Source organism: Vombatus ursinus, unplaced genomic scaffold, assembly GCF_900497805.2.
Source record: "Vombatus ursinus unplaced genomic scaffold, bare-nosed wombat genome assembly UNPS02014159.1, whole genome shotgun sequence".
Classification (NCBI taxonomy): domain Eukaryota; kingdom Metazoa; phylum Chordata; class Mammalia; order Diprotodontia; family Vombatidae; genus Vombatus; species Vombatus ursinus.
In genome coordinates this window covers 350,523-365,237 of record NW_020953937.1, presented here as the reverse complement: position 1 = coordinate 365,237, position 14,715 = coordinate 350,523, and the positions used below count along the sequence as shown (strand labels likewise).

The window sequence follows — 14,715 nt, the reverse complement described above, 5'->3', positions numbered from 1 at the left end:
TCCACAGAGAAGTGATAAAGGGATGACTTCACATCAATCATGAATTTTTTCTTGTCTGTTAAACTGATTATCTTGGGAAATTTAATGTAACAAATGATTTAATGAAACAAACTCCACACCAGTAGAGAGCAGTGGGTGGTCCCCTGCATAGAGCGCTGGGTCTGGAGCCAGGGAGATGAGAGTTCAAACCCAACCTCAGGCACTTGTAGCTGTGTGACCCTGGGCAAGTCACTTCACCTCTGTCTGCCTCGGCTTCCCCAACTGCCAAAAAGGGTTAATGACGGCACTTCCCTCCCAGTGTTGTTGTGAGGATACAATGAGGTAATATTTGTAAAGTGCTTAGCACTATGCCTGGCACCTAATAGGCACTCTCTAAATGCTAACTGTTAACTGTTAGAAGCTGGAGGGGACAGCTGAGGGCCATCTTGTTCTTTCTTTTATCTCCTGGGTTATGTGGCCAAAGAATTCATCACAGAACCACAGAATGTAAGAGTTGGGAGGGGCCTCATTAGCCATTGAGGCCAGCTCATCACAAAAGGATGCCCCACTCTTACATGCTCACAAGGGGCTGTCCAGCCTCTACAGAAGACCCCCAAGGAGTGGAAGCCCATTACTTCCCCAGACAGCCCATTCCACTCAGGGGCAACACTAGTCCTTGGTTTGTCCTGATGTCCAACCTAAAATTTCCTCTTCACCCCTTCTGTCCATTGCCCCTCATTCTGACCTCTGGGAATAGACTTGACAAAAAAAGCCTTATTCCCCATCACCTTAAGACCCTTCAGTGCTGGAAGACAGGTGTCATATTCCCCAAACCTGGTTCACTCCTGCCTCATTGAGCTCCTTCTGGGATGATCCTTCCCATGTCATGGACCCATCCTGGTGTCCTTCCTAGGGTCATAGTCCTCCTTATACAGTGGTGCTCAGGATTCACAGTCCTCCAGAAGAGGTCTGACCAGGGCAGAGTTCAGTTGTATTCTCACCTCTCTGTTCCTGGAAACCATGCCTGTCTTAGTGCAGCCTGAAATCCTAGAGGCTCTCTTTGCTGCTGTGTTACCCTGCTGAATCATATTGAGCTTGTGATCTCCTCAGATCCTCAGGTTCTTTTCAGAACACCTGCTTTCTAAGCAAGCTTCCTCCGTCTTGCTCTTGTGCAGTTGATTTTTCTGTATCCAAGTGCAAGACTTTATATTCATCACATTCGAAAGTCATCTCTTCTTTCCTTTTAATTTTTATTTAATTTTAATGTATGGAATAAAACAAGCATTTCCATAACATAATATAATGAAAAGATGATTGCACATGAAACTGCAAAGGTATTATATACAACTTCCTATTCCTTTTGAACAAATATTAAAGTTATCATGTGAATTTCTTTTTTTTCCTTTTTTTCTTTCCTCCCAACCCCCTGCCCTAGAGATGGCTAGACACAAATATGTCTCTGTGTGTATGTATACATAGACATACATATATAATACTATAATATATAATATCATATGTAACATAATATCATTCTATGCATACTTCTATTTCTCAGTTGTTTCTCTGGATGCAGATAGTGTCTTTCTTCGCATGTCCTTTGTGGTTAATTTAGGAGTTTATAGTAGTCAAAATGACTTATTCATTCAAAGTTGTTCTTAAAACAATATTGCTATGACTATATACAACATTCTCTTGCTTTTATTCATTTTGCTCTTCATTATTTTGTGCAAGTCTATCCACGTTCTCCTAAGATCATTGATCTCTTCATTTCTTTTTTAATTATTATTATTTATTCTTTGCAAAGCACTGCGCTAATCACTGGAGATAACAAATACAAGCTAAAAGAAAGACAGTCCCTGCCCTTAAGGAGCTTACATTCTTTTTTCTTACATGTACAATCATGTTTTAAACATATTTCCACATTACTCATGTTATGAAAGACGAATCAGAACAAAAAGGAAATCACAAGAAAAAAAAACCCAAAAACAAAAAAAGTGAAAATAGTGTGCTTTAATCTGCAATCAGTCTGCATAGCTCTTTCTCTGGATGTGGCTAGCATTTGCCGTCACGAGTCTTTTGGAATTGTCTTGGATCACTGTATTGCTGAGAAGGGCTAAGTCTATCATAGTTGGTCATCGCACAATGTTGCTGTTGCCGTGTACAATGTTCTCCTGGCTCTGTTCACTTCATTTGGCATAAGTTCATACAAGCCTTTCCAGGTTTTTCTAAAGTCCACCTGCTCATCATTTCTTATAGCACAATAGAATTCCATTACATTTATATACCACAACTTGTTCAGTCATTCCCCAAGTGATGGGCATCCCCTCAGTATCCAATTCTTTGCCACCACAAAAAGAGCTGCTATAAATATTTTTGTACACACAGGTCCTTTCCCCTTATTTATGATCTCTTTGGAATACAGACCTAGTAGTGGTATTGCTGAATCAAAGGGAGCTCATCATTTCTTATAGCACAGTAGTATTCCATCACAATTATATACCACAACTCGTTCAGCCGTTCCCCAACTGACGGGCATTCCCACAATTTTCAGTTCTTTACCACCACAAAGAGAGTTGCTACAAACATTTTAGAACATATGCATTTTTCTCCCTTTTCCTTAATTATCTTTGAAAATAGACATAGTAGTAGTATTGCTGGGTCAAGGGGTACAGGCAGTTTCATAACACTTTGGGCATAATTCCAGATTGTTCTCCAAAACGGTTGGATCAATTCACAATTCCACCAACAATGAATTGGTGTCCCAACTTTTCTGCATCCCCTGTAATATTTGTTGCTCTCCACTTCAATCATTTTAGCCAATCTGATAGATGTCAAATGATATCTCAAAGTTGTTTTAATTTGCATTTCTCTAATCAATAATTATTTAGAGTATTTTTCCATGTGACTATAAATTGTCTGGAATTCTTCATTGGAAAACTACCTGTTCATATCCTTTAACCATTTATCAATTGGAGAATGACTCATATTCTTACAGATTTGAGATATGAGACCTTTATCTGAGACATTGTCTACAAAATTCCCGTCTCCCAGTTTTCTTCTTTCTTTCTAATCTTGGCTACATTTGTTTTATTTATACAAAATCTTTTTAATTTAATATAATTGAAATTATCCATCTTACACCTAACTTTGCTCTCTGTCTCTTGTTTATTCACAAATTGTTCGCCCATCCATCAGTCTAAGAAGTAATATGTTCCATGTCCTTCAAATTTTCTTGTAATATCTCTCTTTATATCTAGGTCATGCATCCATTTTGATCTTGTCTTGGTAAATGGTGTAAGAGAATTGGTCTATTTCCAGTTTCTGCCAGACTGCTTTCCAGTTTCTCCAACAATTTTTACCAAATAATGAATTCTTTTCCCCAAATCTCAAGTCTTTACTCTTGTCAAATACAAGGTTACTATAGTTATTTGCTGCTGTAAATTGTATGTCTACTCTCTTCCGTCGATCAACCTTTCTGTTTCTCAGCCAGTACCAGATAGTTTTGATATTACTGCTTTATAATATGGCTTAAGGTCTATTAAACCTCCTTCTTTTACCTTTTTTTTAGTTCCTCAGATATTCTTGACCTTTTGTTCTTCCAAGTGAATTTTGTTATTATTTTTTCCACTTCAGTAAAAAAAAAAAATTACGGTTATTTAATTGGGATGCCATTGAATATATAAATTAGTTTAGGTAAAATTTTCATTTTTATTATGCTATCCCTGCCCACCCATAAACAATATTTCTCCAATTATTTAAATCTGATTTTATTTGTATAAAAGTTTTTTTTGGTAATTTAGTTTATATTGCTCCTGCTTTGTTTTGGCAGGTGTACTCCCAGGCATTTTATACTGTCTAGAGTTATTTTAAATGAGGGGTCTCTTATTATTGCTTCTTGCAGGGTTTTGTTTGTAACATACAGGAATGATGATGATTTATGTGGCTTTACTGTCCATCCTGCCACTTTGCTATGATTATTAATTGTTTCAACTCACTTTTTAGTTGAGTCTTTGGGATTTTCCAAGTATATCATCATATCATCTGCAAAAAAAGATTGTTTTATTACCTCATTCCCTATTCTGATTCCTTCTATTTCTTTTTCTTCTCTTATTGCTATTGGTAGGATTTCCAATATAATATTGAATAATAGTGGTAACAGTGGGCATCCTTGTTTCACACGTGATTTTACTAGGAAGGTTTCTGCTTATCCCCATTACAAATAATGCCTACTAATGGTTTTAGATAAATGCTTTTAATCAATTTAAGGAAAATCCATTTATATTTATGCTTTCAAGTGTTTTTAATAGAAATGAATGTTGTACTTTATCAAAAGCTTTTTCTGCATCTACTGATACAATCATGTGATTTTTGTAATTTTTATTATTGATATAATCAATTATGCTAATAGTTTTCCTTATGTTAAACTATACCTGCATTGCTGGTACACAATCTGTTTGGTCATATTGCACAATATTTGTAACATATTGTTGTAATCTGTTAGCTAGTATTTTATTTAGGATTTTTGCATCCATATTCATGAATAAAATTTGTCAATAATTTTTCTCTTTTTTTTTTTACTCTTCCTGGTTTAGATATTATTATCATATTTGTTTCATAAAAAGAGTTTTGTAGGATCCCTTCTTTGCCTATCATTTCAAATAATTTATTTAATTTTGGAATTACTTGGTCTTCAAATGTTTGATAGAATTAACTTGTAAATCTGTCTGGTCCTGGTGCTTTTTTCTTAGGAAGCTCATTTATGGCCTCTTTGATTTTTTTTTTAAATTCATCTATTTAGATATTCTATTTCCTCTTCTGCTAATCTTGACAATTTATATTTTTGTGAATATTCTTTCATTTCACTTATGTTGGAGGTTTTGCATATAATTAGGCAAAATAACTACTTACAATTGCCTTAATTTCCTCTTCATTGATGGCATTTTCACCCTTTTCATTTTTAGTACTAGTGATTTGGTTTTCTTCTCTCACTTTTTAAAATCAAATTAACCAATGGGTTATCTATTTTATTGGATTTTTCCCCATAAAATCAACTCCTAGTTTTATTTAGTAATTCAATGGTTTTTTTAAGACTCAATTTTATTAATCTTACCTTTAATTTTTAGGATTTCTAATTTAGTGTTTAATTGGAGATTTTTAGTTTGTTCTTTTTCTAGTTTTTTTAATTGTATACCCAATTTATTGGTCTGCTCTTTCTTTATTTTATTGATGTAAGCATTTAGAGATATAAATTTTCCTCTGATCACTGCTTTTGCTGTATCTCATAGGTTTTGATACACTGTCTCATTATTGTCATTCTCTTTAATGGAATTATTGTTTGTTTCTCTGATTTGTTCTTTAACCCATTCATTCTTTAAGATAAGTTGTTTAATCTCCAATTAGCTTTTAATCTATTTTTCTGTGGTTCCTTGTTCAAAAAAAATGATTTTGTTACACTGTAATCTGAAAAGGATACTTTTAATATTTCTGCCCTTCTGTTTTTAATTATAAAATTTGTGTGTCCTAATATATGGTCAATCTTTGTAAATGTACCATGAACCACTGAGAAAAAAATATATTTCTTTCTATTTCCATTCAGTTCTCTCCAGATATCTATTATCTCTAACTTATCTAAAATTCTATTTACTTCCTTGACTTCTTTCTGATTTATTTTTCTGAGAGGGGAAGATTAAAGTCCCCCATTATTACAATACTACTACTTATCTCATAAAATTGAAAGTAAGAAAACCATTGAACTAATTTTTTAAAACCCTAGGAACTGGTTTTATGGGGAAAAAATACAATGAAATAGATAAATCAATGGTTAATTTGATTTTTTAAAAAAGAAAACCAAATTATCAGTATCAAAAAGGAAAAGAATGAATTCACCATTAATAAAGGGGAAATTAAAGCAATTAATAGGAGCTATTTTGCCCAATATATATGTCAATAAATCTTACAATCTAAGTGAAATGGATGAATATTCATAAAAATATAAATGACCCAGATTAACAGAAGAGGAAATAGAATACTTAAATAGCCCCATCTTAAAAAAAGAAACAAGTCCTCAATGAGCTCTATAAGAAAAATCCCTGTCCAGGGCTTCTGGGAGCCAAGATGGTGGAGTAAGAAGTAAGTCACTCTTACCCTCCCTTACCAACCTCTGAAAGCCTAGAAAACATTGTCCTAGGAAAAACTCTGCAACAGCTGAACCAGAATAAAGATGTGGTGCAGCAGTCCAGTAGCCCAGGTAGCTTGAGGGATTAACAGGAAAGGCCCCTCTTGCCCTAGGGGAAGGGGAGCAGTACAGAATGGGAGGCATCCCAGCAAGTTATCTGAAAGCCCCACTTCAGCATACCAGGAGGAGATCCTGAAACCCAGGTGGTGAAGCAGGCAAACACCAACATCTGGACCCCCAAGTGATTCAGTGAGGGCAGGGGAACCAGTGGAACCTAGCTTGGAAAACCACCAGGTGCCTAGGCTCTCCCAGTGCCTCAGCGAAACTAAGGGAAGTGGGGCTCCAAGGGGCCCCAGGTGGATAAACACCCTGCAACATCCATCTGAAAGGAGCTGAAGAAAGCAAAAGGAAAGGAAAAGCAAGCAAACTCCAGGGGCCACACTACCCAATTCTAACCCTAGAGTTCCAGTATTGCTGTTTCCAGCTCAACACCAGGTAAGCTGCCAGAATCCTACAGCTTCCAACTGCCAACAGTTGAGGCCCCAGCACACAAAGCCAGTGACTAGGCCCTAGGCTCCCAACACAAGAAACTTGGGTCAGTGCCCTCTGCTCCCCAGCAGGAGAGCTCAATCTCTTTAAAGGCCAGGAAATAAGCAAATACCATGAGCAAAAAGAAATGTACAATAGATTCATATTATGAGAACAGTGAAGATCAAGGCAGAAATTCTGAAGAGGACAACATTGTCCACAAATCCACATCTGGAACCTCAAAAGGGAATATGAACTGGTCTGAAGTCAAAAAAGCCTTCTTAGAAGAGCTCAAGAAGGATTTTAAAAGTCAAATGAGAGAGGTAGAAGAAAAAATGAGAGGTATGCAAGAGAGAGTCAATAGCTTAGAAAAAGAAGGACAAAAATTAACTGTAGAAAACAAGTCCTTAAAAAATACAATTGGCCAACTGGAAAAAAAAGTACACTGAAGAAAACAAGTCCCTAAAAAATACAACTGGCCAAATGGGGAAGGAGGCACAAAATCTAATAGAAGAAAACAATTTGTTAAAAATTATAATTGGGCAAATGGAAGCTAATGACTCTATGAGAGAGCAAGAATCAGTCAAACAGAAACAAAAGAATGAAAAAATAGATGAAAACATAAAATACCTCATTGGTAAAACAATTGACCTGGAAAATAGATCCAGGAGAGACAATTTAAAAATTATTGGTCTACCTGAAAATCATGATAAAGAAAGAACCTGGACAGTATCTTTCAGGGCCATAAAGGAAAACTGCCCTGAGGTCCTAGAACCAGAGGGTAAAATAGCCACAGAAAGAATCCACCAATCATCTCCTGAAAGAGATCCCAAATTAAAAATGCCAAGGAATATAGTAGCCAAATTCCAAAATTACTAGGTCAAAGAGAAAATACTGAAAGCATTCAGAAAGAAACAATTTAAATATCATGGAACCACAGTCAGGATTACACAGGACCTTATAGTTTCTACATTAAAAGACAGTAGGGCGTGGAATACAATATTCCATAAGGCAAAGGAACTTGAATTACAACCAAGGATCAACTACCCAGTGAAAATGAGCATGATCTCTTAGGGGAGGAGATGGATATTCAGTGAAATAGGGGACTTCCAAACCTTCCTGATAAAAAGACCAGAGCTCAACAGAAAAATTGATATTCAAATACAGGACTCAAGAGAGACATTAAAAGGTAAACGGAACAGAAAAATACAACATGTTGTTAATAAAGGCAAATTGTTTACATCCCTACAAGGGAAGATGACACTTGTAACTCTTGAGAACTGTATTGTTATTACACCATGTTCAAGGGGTATACATAAAGGGGGTGGATATAAGTTGACTTTGATGTAATGATTAAAAAAATCTAATCAAGTGGGTTAAATGGACCCAAGTAAGTGGATTAATCTGATCTAAGAAAGTGTACTCAGAGAAAAGGAAAGGAGGAGGCAGACAAGGGTAAATTACATTACAGGAAAAGGCACTATAACCTATTACAGCAGAGGGAAAAAAGGGAGGGAGATGACCATTGTTTGAACTTTACTCTCATCAGATTTGGCTCAAGAAGGGAATAACCTAATCAGTTAGGTATAGAAATCTAACTAGCTCTATAGGTAGTAGGAGGGAAAAGGGGAAAGAAAAGGGGGGGAGATAGAAGGAAGGGAAGAAGTAGTAAAGGTAAAAGGGAAGAAAAGGGAAGTGGCTAATAGAAGGGAGGCGGGATTGAAGGAGGTAGTGGTCAAAGACAAAACATTAGTGAGGAGGGAAAGGGAGAAAGGAGAAAGAAAAGCATAAACAGGGGGGAAAGGATGGAGAGAAAGACACAGATAGTAATCATAACTGTGAATGTGAATGGGATGAACTCTCCCATAAAACGGAAGCAGATAGCAAGATGGATCAAAAACCATGATCCTACAATATCTTGTTTACAGGAAACACATTTGAAACAGAGCAACATGCACAGGGTAAAGGTAAAAGGCTGGAGCAGAATATATTATGCTTCAGCTGAAGTAAAAAAAAAAAGCATGGGTAGCAATCCTGATGTCAGACAAAGCAAAAGCAAAAATAGATCTTATCAAAAGAGATAAGGAAGGAAACTACATCCTGCTAAAAGGCACCACAGACAATGAAGTAATATCATTACTAAACATATATGTACCAAATGGTATAGTATCCAGATTCTTAGAGGAGAAGTTCAGGGTGTTATAGGAAGAAATAGACAGCAAAACTATACTAGTGGAGGACCTCAACCTCCCCCTCTCTGAACTAGATAAAGCTAATCATGAAATAAACAAGAAAGAAGCTAAGAAGACGAATAGAACATTAGAAAAGTTAGGTATGATAGACGCCTGGAGAAAATTGAATGAGGATAGAAAGGAAAATACTTTTTTCTTGGCAGTACATGTCACATACACAAAAATTGACCATGTACTAGGACATGAAAACCTCACAATTCAATGCAGAAAGGCATAAATATTAAATGCATCCTTTTCAGATCATGATGCAATAAAAATTATACATAATAAAGGGCCATAGAAAGATAGACTAAAAAATAATTGGAAACTAAGTAATCTAATCCTAAAAAATGAGTGGGTCAAACAACAAATCATAGAAACAATCAATAACTTCATCCAAGAGAATGGCAATAATGAGACAACATACCAAAACTTATGGGATGCAGCAAAAGCAGTTCTTAGGGGAAGTTTTATATCTCTAAATGCTTACATGAATAAATTACAAAAAGAAGAGATCAATGAATTGGGCATACAACTTAAAAAAAAAACTAGAAAAAGAACAAATTAAAAATCCTCAATTAAACACCAAATTAGAAATATTGAAAACCAAAGGAGAAATTAAGAAAATTGAAATTAAGAAAACTATTAAACTAATAAATAAAACTAAGAACTGGTTTTTATGAAAAAACCAATAAAATAGATAAACCCTTGGTTAATTTAATTTAAAAAAAAGAAAGAAGAAAACCAAATTACCAGTATCAAAAATGAAAAGGGTGAAGCCACCACCAAGGAAGAGGAAATTAAAACAATAATTAGGAACTATTTTGCCCAACTGTATGCCAATAAATTTGATAATCTTAGTGAAATGGATAAATATTTACAAAAATATAAATTGCCCAGATTAACAGAAAAGGAAGTAAAATACTTAAATATCCACATCTCAGAAAAAGAAATTGAACAAGCCATTGATGAACTCTCTAGGAAAAAATCTCCAGGGCCAGATGAATTTACAAGCAAATTCTATCAAACATTTAGAGAACAATTAATTCCAACACTATTTAGACTATTTGGGAAAATAGGTGAAGAAGGAGTCTTACCAAATTCTTTCTATGATACAAATATGGTGCTGATACCCAAACCAGGAAGAATCAAAACAGAGAAAGAAAATTATATACCAATTCCCTAATGAATATAGATGCAAAAATTTTAAATAAAATATTAGCAAATAGATTACAGCAACTTATCACAAGAAAAGTACACCATGACCAGGTAGGATTTATACCAGGAATGCAGGGCTGGTTCAATATTAGGAAAACTATGAGCATAATTGATCATATCAACAACAAAACTAACAGAAACCACATGATCATCTCAATAAATGCAGAAAAAACTTTTGACAAAATACAACACCCATTCCTATTAAAAACACTAGAGAGCATAGGAAGAAATGGAGTCTTCCTTTAAATAATAAATGGCATCTACCTGAAAGCTTCAGCAAGCATCATATGTAATGGGGACAAGCTAGAAGTATTTCCAATAAGATCAAGGGTGAAACAAGGATGTCCATTATCACCACTGTTGTTCAATGTCGTACTGGAAATGTTAGCTTTAGCAATAAGAGAAGAAAAAGAAATTGCAGGTAGTAAAATAGGCAAAGAAGAAACAAAGCTCTCACTCTTTGCAGATGATATGATGATATACTTAGAGAATCCTAGAGAATCAAGTAAAAAACTACTTGAAATAATAAACAACTTTAGCATAGTTGCAGGCTATAAAATAAACCCACATAAACCATCGGCATTTTTATAGATTTATAGATTACCAACAAAGCCCAACAGCAAGAAATAGAAAGAGAAATTCCACTTAAAGTTACTGTAGACATTATAAAATATTTAGGAGTCTACCTCCCGAAACAAACCCAGGAACTCTGTGAACACAATTACAAAACACTTTTCACGCAAATAAAGTCAGATCTAAATAATTGGAAAAACATCAGTTGCTCATGGATAGGCCGAGCTAATACAACAAAAATGACAATTCCGCCTAAGCTGATTTACTTATTCAGTGCCATACGAATCAAACTACCAAAAACTTATTTTATTTTATTTTATTTATTTTTAGGCAATTGGAGTTAAGTGACTTACCCAGGGTCACACAGCTAGTAAGTGTCTGATGTGAACTCAGGTCTTCCTGACTTCAGGCTTGGCACTCTATCCACTGCTCCACCTAGCCCAATGCCATGTTGCCAAGGATGGCAGAGTAGAATAGCTTACTCCACTAATGGCTCCCTTGCAAGGTGGGGCAGAGGTAGGGGAACAGGCAGGAGTCAGGAACAAGATGGCTAGGCTGTGGCTGGGTGGTCCTTCTTCCTGTCACCAAGAGGGATGTTGGGCTAGAAATACGTTGATCTACCACCTAGGCATCCAGTACCTATAGTCTAGAGACACTAGGGGGTTCAGAGTAAAAGTGGCTTTCCCTGGTCACTCTTCAGGGGACGGTAACCCTTAGCTCCTTTTTTTTTTGTTGTTGTTGTTTTTTTGTTTGATTTTGTTTTTTTTTCTTTTTAGGCAATTGGGGTTAAGTGACTTGCTCAGGGTCACACAGCTAGTAAGTGTCAAGTGTTTAGTCTGAGGCCAGATTTGAACTCAGGTCCTCCTGACTTATCCGCTGTGCCACCTAGCTGCCCCCAGCCCTTAGCTTCTTGCCACCCAATGCTGCTTACACAAGAAGCAATCACAAACAGCTAGCCAACCTCTTATCAAAGGACTCAGTCAACAGAAATGAGAAAAGACCGAAGAATACACAAAATACACTCAACTGGGAGTGAGACAAGATTTCCACTCAGCCAAAGAGAGAGAACACTCTCTCAGGGAGCCTAAGGTAGCTGGTGCTGGAACCAAAGCCCATGTTGGGGGCCACCCTCTCTGTGCCTCTGGGGATGTCTCTGGAATGCGAATCAAAGATTCATGCTCACCTCTCTGGACCCTCTCTTGAAGTCTTCCCTGGAGTGCCCTCCAATAAATTGAAGTCACCTCTCCCACCGCATGCCTATGCAGCATCACAGGCTACGAAGGCTCTCAGCCAGTCCCAGAAAGGTCCTCTCCCACAGCATCCTAGGGCTGTCCCTAGGCAGCTGCCCCATCCCATAGGAGGAGGCATAAAATATAATTGCAGATATTCATTACTAAGGGTTTTGGTTATGCTCCAGTTTGACTTACTGATAGTATGAAGGAAAAAATGAAATGTATTTATTACATCCTTCCTATTTGCCAGGGACTGTGCTAAGGGCTAGAGAGATGGTCCCTGCCACGATGGAGTACACTTGGCCAGGAAGAGAAGGAAGGTGTGGGATGGGGAAGCCACGAGGACAGATGTGTCAGGCGGTGGCTTCGGTGGCGGCCTACACAGCAGCTAGACTGTAAGATGGCCTGGCTAGACTGGAGGCAGAATCCAGAGCTGCACCAGTCCTAATAAAGCTGTCCTGTCCATGGTGCTGAAAGGTGGTTAGGTGAAGTAGGTACCCCTCCCATTTAGGAGACAGTTACAGCCAAAGTGGCTTACCCAGGATCATGCAGCTAGTTAAGCATCTGAGTCAGGATTTGAACTCAGATTTTCTTGTCCCCAAGTTCATTGCACTACCTTGAGCGGGCTGAAAGGACTAGTATTCACTCAGCCCCTCTCCAGTCCATTGCAGATGCCCTCCATGGGCATTGTGGCCATTTGTCTGTCAATCAGGCTTGGTTTTCTGAGTTTTTCACTTGTGTTTATGCTACAAGACCTGCACGTTCTGTTCTTGGCGCTCACTTCGCAACTTTGCATGACTGCGTGACGTGAGTGTGCTGGCTTTGCTGTTACAGTCATGTTCGTGCTGTGCTGGGCTGCGGGTGTCCTGAGGGCACATTGGCCACGTCAACTGGACTGGAATTGGTCTCTAACCTGTGGGTGGCTGGAGCCATACAAACAGAGCAGGCTAGAGACAGGAGAGTCAGGACACAAACAGAAGTTTAATTCATTTCAGAGTGAGGAAAATGGTGTATGTATATGGAAGCCCCCCTCCTAAGAAGGAGAGCTTAAGGCTGCTAAGACCAGGGCCACTTACACACGTGAAAGGGGTAGCCCACAACACAGTCATTCTTAAATCTTGAGATAGCTCTCAGGGTTAACATTTCTTGGGACAATACAGGTGTTCTTGGGTCCTGTGGGAAGTCATTGTCTTGGGGGTCATGGCCACCCTGTGGGGCACAGAAGCAGAGTTCTGTGATGGGAACAGGAGTACAGTACATGTCAGTGATAAGGAACAGAGATTGTGAACAGGTGGTGGATGGCCCTGAGAAACAGGGAGAGCTAAATCCCTCAGTAAACACCTGGTACAATACACTTTGACAGAGGGTGAGCTCATCCAGAGCCCAAGGATTATTGTTATGCCAAGCTCAGGGCACAGCCTGCTTCTTAGGCCTTAGCTCTGAAAAACAAGGTATCTCCAAAACATTTTGACAGCCATTTCCATAATGTTCTTCTCATCTACATATCTAAACCCCATTTCCTATAAAAAAGTGGCCTGACTCCTGCCCAAGGCCAACCCCTTGACTTGCACAAGTGATCCCCTTCCATACCATCCAGATCACCCACTCTGTAGTGCCTCTCTTAACTGGCTACTTTCTTGCTGCCAACAAGCAGATGGAGTGCTGGGCCTAGAGTCAGGAAGACCTGAGTTCAAATCTAGCCTAGCTGTGTGACCTTGAGTAACTCATTTAACTTCTGTTTGCCTCATTTTCCTTAACCTACCCATCAGGATTATTGTGAGGATAAAATGAGATCATATTTGTAAAATGTGCTTAGCACAGAGCCTGTCACATAGTAGGTGTTTAATAAATGCTTACTCCTTTATTGCCTTCTCTTATTCCAATGTCTATTCTGAAAGGGGGAAAAACCCTCACTTTGATCCTTCCATCCCTGCTAACTATTGGCCTTAGGTCCATTGGCGCTTTCACTTTCTCTCCTGGATTTTGACCTTATCATTCCACTGAAACTGTTTCTCAAAATTACTAACAATCTCTTAATTGCCAAATCCAGTGACTTTTTCTTAGTCCTCAGTCTCTTGACCTCTCTGTAGCCTTGGACACTGTTGGTCACTCTTTCCTCTCTCCTTGTTCTCCTCCTCCCTCTCTGACCATTCCTTCTCTGTTTCCTTTGCTGAATCCTCCTCCAAATCCTGCCCTCTCGCCGTAGGTGTCCCTCAGGGCTCTATTTTAGGCCCTCTTCTCTTCTCCCTCCAAGTTATTTCACTAGGTAAGCTCATCAGCTCCCATGGATTTAATTACCATCTCTAGTCTAAGGATTCTTATATCTATGTATCCAGCCCTACCCTCTTTCCTGACCTCCAGTCTCATATGTCCATTTACCTATTAGACACCTCAAGTTGGATGTCCACCAGATATCTTGATTTCAACATGGCTAAAACATAATTCATTCTCTTTGCTCCTAAGCTCCCTCATCACTGTAAATATGTTCCCTATCACTGTAAAGGGCAATACCACTCTTCCAAGCCCTTAGGCTTCCAACCTAAGAGTTATCCTGCTCTCCTCACTATCTCTCAAACATCTCCAGATCCAATGTTGTTCCAATATGCCTATCAATTTCACCTCTGCAGCACCTCTTGTCCATTTCACCTCCGCAGCACCTCTGGTCCATTGCACCTCCGCAGCACCTCTGGTCCATTGCACCTCCACAGCATCTCTGCTCCCTTTCACCTCTGCACCATCTCTGGTCCCTTTCCACACCATCTCTGGTCCCTTTCACCTC

At 38.2% G+C, this 14,715-nt stretch overlaps 1 pseudogene; it reads left to right on the top strand.

Moving 5' to 3' along the window:
• Positions 1-12,263: 12,263 nt before the first annotated feature.
• LOC114040943 overlaps positions 12,264-14,715 on the top strand; it is an 8,106-nt pseudogene continuing 5,654 nt past the window's right edge.